An 8,091-nucleotide genomic window follows, 5' to 3' on the forward strand; every position below is an offset into this window, starting at 1 on the left:
TAAGATGTGCTGTGGTTTTCGGAATCATTTTGACTGAATGAATTTTTTTTCGATCACTTATCTAACGTTCTCACTCGTCTCATCTCCAGGCTTGATGTCTTATTTTTTCTGCCATTGTATTCCTACTTCCACCATAACATTGCCCAAGTATCCTGCAATTATTGAACGCGTACTTTGACAATGTTATTAATCGGCTCATAAAAAGCAATTAACAGTGCGGACAGAACGCCCACTTCGTAATTTCATAATAGTAGTATATGATTGGTTCTCGCGCTAACAGATGACGTAACGCCGTTGATTATAAAGCAGTCGCTACTCCATCTTGTTGTTCAGTTGAGTGTAAACCATTCAAATCGGTTTTGTAGCTACAAATTGGATTTGCTCGCTGCAGTAAGTATTTTTCAAATGCTTCTCCTAAGTGACCACGTAAGGGTCCCTTCATCGGCTATAGATGGACTTAGTTACTGGAAGGGCATGTGAAAAGTGACATGTTTAGCTATGTTTGGAGGAGTGGCTTGTAGTTCGAGATGCTGACATGCTGTCGACTCTGGTTGTGATATTAATATAACATTGAGTAATGAAAAGGAGTTGCACCAAACACGTTCTTTTAGTTTAAGTTAGGGCTTTGCCCACGACTATAACGAAATTAAAATGTCTTATTTCAGACCAGCTAGACCATTTACAACTGCTATCGCCATGCGTGGGCTCAAGTTCCTCTTTGTGTTTGCTCTCCTTCTGTGTCTAATGGAGCCGTGTTTCGTGGCAGCACAACTACCACTCAGTGGTTGCCAAGGTCGCATAAGGTTTGCAGTCATTCCATTTCTTCTCCTCGTATATGTAGCGAGGAGTTCAATTTCTTAGATACGCCGATTTATTTTAACTTCCTAGCTTCTGTAGCTCAAGCTCTCTTCCCTGAGCTTTGTTCCTTCTCTTCGCCCGCTCAACGAGTGGTGACATTAAGGAAGACGCAGGCGACAGGAAGCTGTAATAAAATTACAAAGTTGCTTTCGGTTCTACGTAGTAATGAAGCTTTACAGTCCCTGAAGTCTGATGTCTTTGTTATAGACGGTATCTAGTTTCTAGGCTTGCCGGTGAACACCAATATTACTGTACATGGAAATAATTTCTCATCTGATTGCAAAGAGCGAATAATGTTCAAGTCTCTATCTTAAGTTAGCAATGGACACAAGTCGGTGTGTTCGTACTTAACGCTGGTGATCACTGGTAATGATTATGTTCATTCCCTAGATGCAAGAGAGAAGTTGAAATGAAAGCGGGTGAGCCCAACACCAGGATTAAGCGATCGCTGTTTTCGATGTTCAAGAAACATGAAATACCAGCCAAGGGCTAAGTAACTGAGACGACGTAACTTGATTAAAGTGAACTCATGTTTACGGAAAACTACTTCAAGCTATTAACCGTTAGTTGGTTCTGCTTTACGGTTGTAAACAGATTGTCACATTATAGATCAGAAGATAGCAATGTCGATGTTTTTTTAGCTACAGTGTACTGTGTGCTGCAACCACTCCAAAAGTATAAAATTGGTTGTGGTCGCATTAATTGAAGTGTTTGTTTATGATAATTCCTAATTCTGTCTCTAGTCACTAATTATGAACTTGCTGAGCAGTAAACTAATTAATTTAGGGTTCCTGCAGGCAACACAAGTTATTAAAATTGCTAAATGCTACCCTTATTCTGCACTGTTTTAAATTTTTGTCTAAGAATAACTGGAGTGTATGTAAAGAACAACAAAAACAGTAATAACAAAAACTGTGAAGAAAATAAAGATGCCGCCTTTTGGGCTAGTCAAACTGATGGTATGAGTAAGCTAGAAAATTCTAAAATCGGCAGGTTACACAAGTATTCTTTATGTGTTTTCAATAGTTTTTCGTGGCATTAAGTCTTTAAGCCACACTTCTACATTTCGTCTTGTTTTTTCTATAAGCTTCTTATGGAAATTATCAGACAAAGAAATCTTAGAAAATTTGCAATTTTGGGCGCAGAAAGCCTCGGGGCTGTTAGAATTTTGTTGGATCAAACCTACGCTATTACTGCAAAAATGAAGACTTGAGGCCCATTTAGAAGGAATTTAGAACCATGTTTTACAAGGATAGAAGAAAAAAGATCGTTACTCGAGGTGGCAAAGTAGTTTTATGCACTTTTAACTAGGTCTAACCATGCGCCAAAGCAAAAACAAAAAATTTACGCTATTCTAACCTCAAATATGCGATCGTGGGGCCATAGAATCGTAGAGCGTTCAAGGTACACGCAATGCGTGATGTTCATGAGCATTCAAGCACGGACACGTGAACTATTCAAGTCGATACAGATTATAGAATGCAGTGCCAAATCTGTTTTCTTTCAAATGCTGGTTAACACTAACCTGCAGACAAAGGAATCTAGGATATTTGCATTTTGGGGCTAAAAGCTTTGGTGCTAAGTTTGAGCTTTCATGCACCGAGCGGGAGCTATTACTGCAAAATAGAAAATAATAAGGCCCATTTACAAGGACAGGTAAGAAAAATTTCAAAACTTCCAAAAGTTGAGAGAAAAGAACATTACTCGAAACAGCTCATCGAGGCTTCAGTTGCTTTTATTTTTTATAGAATATGGAAGAATTTGCAATTCTTCCATATTCTATTCTTTGATAATAAGTCAAACAAGAGTTTAGCTAACCAGCTGGACAGCTGTAGTTGAGTAAGTCACTGACGACCAATAAAAAGAGCAAAACTTTTACCTTCGTCTTCCGAAATCAATCTTTGTGCACATTTCTGATTGAACAGTTTTACCTTATCATATATTTCACTGTCTTCTTCATGAATTCCTACTCAGAATGTATGTCTGACTATTCTTGAATTCATCTTTACACAATAGCTAACAATTATTTGCAAGTCTATAAGTCTATTTTTACCGTCAATTACGGCAGAAACACAGGAATTGCGTCAACACCTTCAGAACTTGAAATTTTGCCAAAATGTTTACACGGTGTTTAGCTTTGTTAACTTTCCATCTAAAAGCCAAATTGCATACCGAGACTGCTTTGCTGACCACCTACATTATGAAGATCGTTTGAGATGATTATTTTTTATTTAGACTAGATGCGACTGTTAAGCGAAAAACACGGATGGCTCGAGCTTGTTTATTTTACCGTCCTTTAAGATGAGTTGCATGATCCGAACTCTGTTAATTCAGTGGGGTTTAACTCATTTCAAAATAGAACAGAACTGAAGTATTCATAGAAAATCGCTTCGTCGGCACGTTTTGTATTTGAGTTACTAGACGTAGTTGGAATAAGCTGTCGTAAAATGTGCTGTGTTTTTCGGGATTATTTTGCCTGAATAAATTTTCTCGAACACTTATCTAACGTTCTCATTCGTCTCATCTCTAAGCTTGATGTCTTATTTTTCTTTCTTTCTTTTTTTTTTTTCTGCCATTGTATTCCAGCATAACATTGCTCAAGTAGCCTGCAGATATTCTCGGCCACGTGTCGTACGTAGTTGCGCGTGCCCTTTGACAACGTTATGAATCGGCTCATAAAAAGCAACAGTGCGGTCAGACCACCCACTTCGTAATTTCGTAACGATAGTATGTGATTGGTTTTCGCGCAAAAAGATGACGTAACGCCCCTGATTATAAAACGGTCGCCACTCCTTCTTCTTGTTCTGTTGAATGTTAAACATTCAAATCAGTTTTGTAGCCGTTCAAATTGGATTGGCTCGCTGCAGTAAGTATTTTTCAAATGCTTTTCCTAGGTCCCTTCGGCAGCTAGAGATGGACTTAGTTACTAGAAGGGCATCTGAAAACTGACATGTCTAGCTATGTTTGGAGAGGTGGCTTGTAGTTCGAGATGCTGACATGCTGTCGACTCTAGTTGTGATATTAATAACATTGAGTAATGAAATGGAGTTGCACCAAACATGTTCCTTTTGTTTAAATTAGGGCTTTGACCACTACCTATAACGAATTAAAATGTCTTATTTCAGACCAGCTTCTAGCAAGCAAGACCGTTGACAACTGTCATCGCCATGCGTGGGTTCAAGTTCCTCTTTGTGTTTGCTCTACTTCTTTGTTTAATGGAGCCATATTTCGTTGCAGCACAGGATGGCAAGGATAATTGCCGCGGTCGCATAAGGTTTGCAGTCATTCCATTTTTTGTTCTTGTGTATGAAGCGAGGACTTCAATTTCCTAGGTACGCCGATTCACTATAATTTCCTAGCTTCTGTAGCTGGAGCTCTCTTTCCTGAGCTCTGTTCCTTCGCTCCGCCCGCTCAACGAATGGTGAAATCAGAAAGGGAGGCAAGCGACAGGAACCTGTAATAAAATTACAAAGTTGCTTTCGGTTCTACGTAGTAATGAAGCTTTACAGCCCCTGAAGTCTGATGTCTTTGTTATAGACGGTTTCTAGTTTCTACGCTTGGTAGTAAACATCAATATTACTGTACATGGAAATAGTTTCTCATCCGATTACAAAAAGCGAATAATGCACAAGTCTCTATCTTAAGTTAGCAAAGGACACAGGTCGGTGTGTTCGTATTCAACGCTAATGATCACAGAAAATGATTATGTCTATTCCCTAGATGCAAGAGAGAAGTTGGAATGAAAGTGGGTGAGCCCTACACCAGGATTAAGCGGTCGCTGTCAGTTTTGATGTTCAAGAAACGTAAACTACATGTACCCCTAAACCCTCTGGCTAAGCAAAAGACGACGTAACTTGATTAAAGTGAATTCAAGTTGATGGAAATTTACTTCAAGCTATTAACCACCGGTTGGTTATGCTTCATTTATCGTTTAGATGTTCTTTATTGTCTTTGGAACTATGATATAGACTTGATGACTTTATATACCGAAAAGCTTACTATAAATGAACCGATAGTTGAACGGTTGCAAACAGATTGTCAAATCATACAAATCATAGATCAGAAGATAGCCATAGGGATGCTTCTTTAGCTACAGTGTCCTGTATGCTGCAAGCACTCCAAAAGTATAAAATTGGTTGTGTTTTCATTATTGGAAGTGTTTGTTTATGATAAGTTCTGTCTCTAGTCACTCATGAATTCTCAATTTGTAATTTGTAAGAATTTATCTAATTGTAATGCGCTTTTGACTACTTTTATAGAAAAGGTGCAATATATAAGTAATAAATGTCGTTGTTGTTGTTGTCATGAACTCACTGAGCTGTAAGGTAATTAATTTAGGGCTCATGCAGGCAACACAAGTTTAATTGAATTGCCAAATGCCACCCTTATTCTGCATTGTTTTAAAGTGTTATCTAAGAGTGACTGGAATATATGTAAACAACTACAAAAACAACAATAAAAACGTTGAAGAAAATCAAAGATGCTGCCTTTTGGGCTAGTCAAACTATTGGCATGAGTAAGTTAGAAAGTTCTGACAGCGGCAGGTTACACAAGTATTTTAGATGTGTTGTCAATGGATTTTCGTGGCATTAAGGCTTTTAGCCACGCTTCTACATTTCGTCTTTTTTTATATATATCAAGTTTCTTATGGAAATTATCAGACAAAGAAATCTTAGGAAGTTTACAATTTTGGGCGCAGAAAGCCTCGAGGCTGTTAGAATTTTGATGCATCGAACGTAGGCTATTACTACAAAAAAAAAAAAACAAAAACAAAAACAGACGTAAGGCCCATTTAGAGGGAATTTAGGAAAATGCTTTACAAGGATAGAAGAAAAAAGATCGTTACGCGAGGCAAAAGTAGTTTTATGCACGTTTAACGAGGTCTAACCATGCGCCAAAGCGAAAAATTCCGCGGTATTCTAACCTCAAATATGCGATCGTGGCGCCATAGAATCGCAGAGCATTTAAAATACACGCAATGCGTGATGTTGGCCTGGAGTGTTAATGATCAAGAGCATTCACGTACGAACACGTGAACTATTCAAGTCGATAGAGATTATGGAATCCAGTGCCAAATCCTTTTCCTTTCGAAAGCTGGTTGACGCTAACCTAGGGTTAAAAGTTAACGAGAAAGTGTGATGAATTTTTTCTTGTACAAACTATTTTTTACTGCTTATATGTTATGTACTTTGAGATTATTTAAATGCAAAACTAAGGGACAGGTTAGCATAATCGCGCTTTGAACAATTAGCCCAGCCCTAAGTATTCCAAAAGGGCGCACGTAATAGGTGCAACTTGTGTGTATTCACCCTTCGCCAAAGATTTGGAAAGGTTTCACTTTACCATTTCACCATTTTCTGAGATCGGCAGGCCATACAAGTATTCTATACGTGTTGTTAATAGCCTTTCATTTTTTTTTTATTTTTTTTTATTTTTTTTTATTTAATGTTATTGCCTTACAGAACACAGAATAAATGATTACAGTACTAGATACTACTTGGGAATAACTACTTACAGAGCTGACATTAACTATTGTACTAGACGAAACTTATTATTCTTACAATACTATACTTACAATGTTCACACTAATAGTGTTTACAGCACCTTTTAATCCACAAAAATAAATCTAACACGTTACAATAAAAAGAAAAAAAGACAATGAAGATGGCACAAAAGGGAAGAAAACGAAACAAGTGTTTCAAGAGTATTGTTAGGTTGATTACGTATAGCATTACTAGTATGTGAGAGCGAAGATAAAGAGCAGATTGCTGTGAAAAGCTCGTAGGTGACAGCGTATGTACGAGATGGTTAATAGCCTTTCATGGCACAGAGGCTTTTAAACACACTTCTGCATTTCGTCTTGTTTTCTTTGTATGTCGCGTTTCATATGGAAATTAACAAACAAACAGAGGAATCTTTGAAAATTAGCCCTTTTAAGCAGAAAGCCTTAGGACGAAGTTAGAATTTTTATGTATGAAACGTAGGCTATTGAAGCATGATAGAAAGGTCTATTAATTTACGAGGGATATCGTTAATTTTCTTGACAAAGAAAGAAAGGAAAGAACTTTCGCTTTCGCTTTTCCCTTATATGGAATGTGTGAAAATTTAAACCACTTCCATGCACTGTAGACTAGGTTCTAACCGCGCTCCAAAGGGAAAATTCACAGAGTCTTCCAGCCTCGAATATGCAATCGTAACGTCCTAGACCCCTAGAATATTTAAGTAGCACACCATGCGTGATGTAGTCCTGGAGTATTCAAAAGTAATCAAGCGTGGATACATGGACACTCCAACATCCTGAGTATCCCGGTGCTGTTGTTGTTCGTCCTTCGTAGTCGAAGATGACCAAAGACATCTAGTTTGTTAATAAATTTCTACGGTGTGTCCGGAGGTGGCTGATGAGACCAATCCGGGCAAGGAAGCCTCTCCCACAGGTAGGGCAGAAGTGGGTAGGGGCTGTGCTATTAGTGCTAGCGGCTCTTTCCTTGCGTACTGCTCGCTTCTCGTCGGCTTGACGGGACCTGCGTTCCTCTGCTGCGCGGGCTCCTTTGGTGATGAGTTGGCGCCAGGAGGGTCTGTCGGAGGCAAGAGACTCCCAGGACTCAGTGCTGATGTTGAAGTCTTATAGGGAGACTTTTAGACTGTCCTTGTAGCGCTTTCGCTGCCCTCCAACTGTGCGCTTGCCAGAGCAGAGTTCCCCGTAGAAGAGCTGCTTTGGAATGCGGTCATCTGGCATGCGGGAGACGTGGCCTGCCCATCTCAGCTGGGCCTTGCGCATGACAGTGATGGTACTAGGAAGGTCTGCCTGCTTCAGGACTTCTGTGTCCGAGACCTTGTCCTGCCTGCGAATGTGGAGAATGTTTCGGAGGCACCGCAGATGAAAATGGTTGATCAGCTTCTCATGCCTTCTGTACGCAGTCCAGGACTTTGAGCTTGGTATTGAGGCTGGTTCCTCTTCTCTCCCAGACTTTCTGCCGCAGTCTCCCGAACGCGCTGCTTGCCTTGGAGATTCTGTTGTTGATCTCAGCGTCAATGTTCGCATTGCGAGAGAGTGTGCTGCCCAGGTATGTGAAAGTCTCTACTGCCTGTAGTATCTGACCATTCACCGTTATCTGCGGCTCGTGGTACTGCTTGTTCGGGGCTGGCTGGTACATTACTTCTGTCTTCTTGGTGCTGATGGTGAGGCCGAAGTTGTTGCAGGCTGTGGAAAAACTGTCCATCTCCGCTTGCATT

The 8,091-nt window shown here is 39.7% G+C and overlaps 1 long non-coding RNA gene across 1 annotated transcript; it reads left to right on the plus strand.

Annotated features, from left to right (window-relative positions):
* Window positions 1–307: 307 nt before the first annotated feature.
* LOC149105514 (uncharacterized) lies at window positions 308–5,634 on the plus strand. The gene is made up of 4 exons (XR_016201519.1): window positions 308–390; window positions 666–803; window positions 1,249–4,132; window positions 4,579–5,634. It is a non-coding gene; the product is annotated as an uncharacterized LOC149105514 (long non-coding RNA).
* Window positions 5,635–8,091: the final 2,457 nt, after the last annotated feature.

This window comes from Orbicella faveolata, unplaced genomic scaffold (genome assembly GCF_042242905.1).
Source record: "Orbicella faveolata isolate gen_17 unplaced genomic scaffold, um_ofav_v1 contig_34, whole genome shotgun sequence".
NCBI lineage: Eukaryota > Metazoa > Cnidaria > Anthozoa > Scleractinia > Merulinidae > Orbicella > Orbicella faveolata.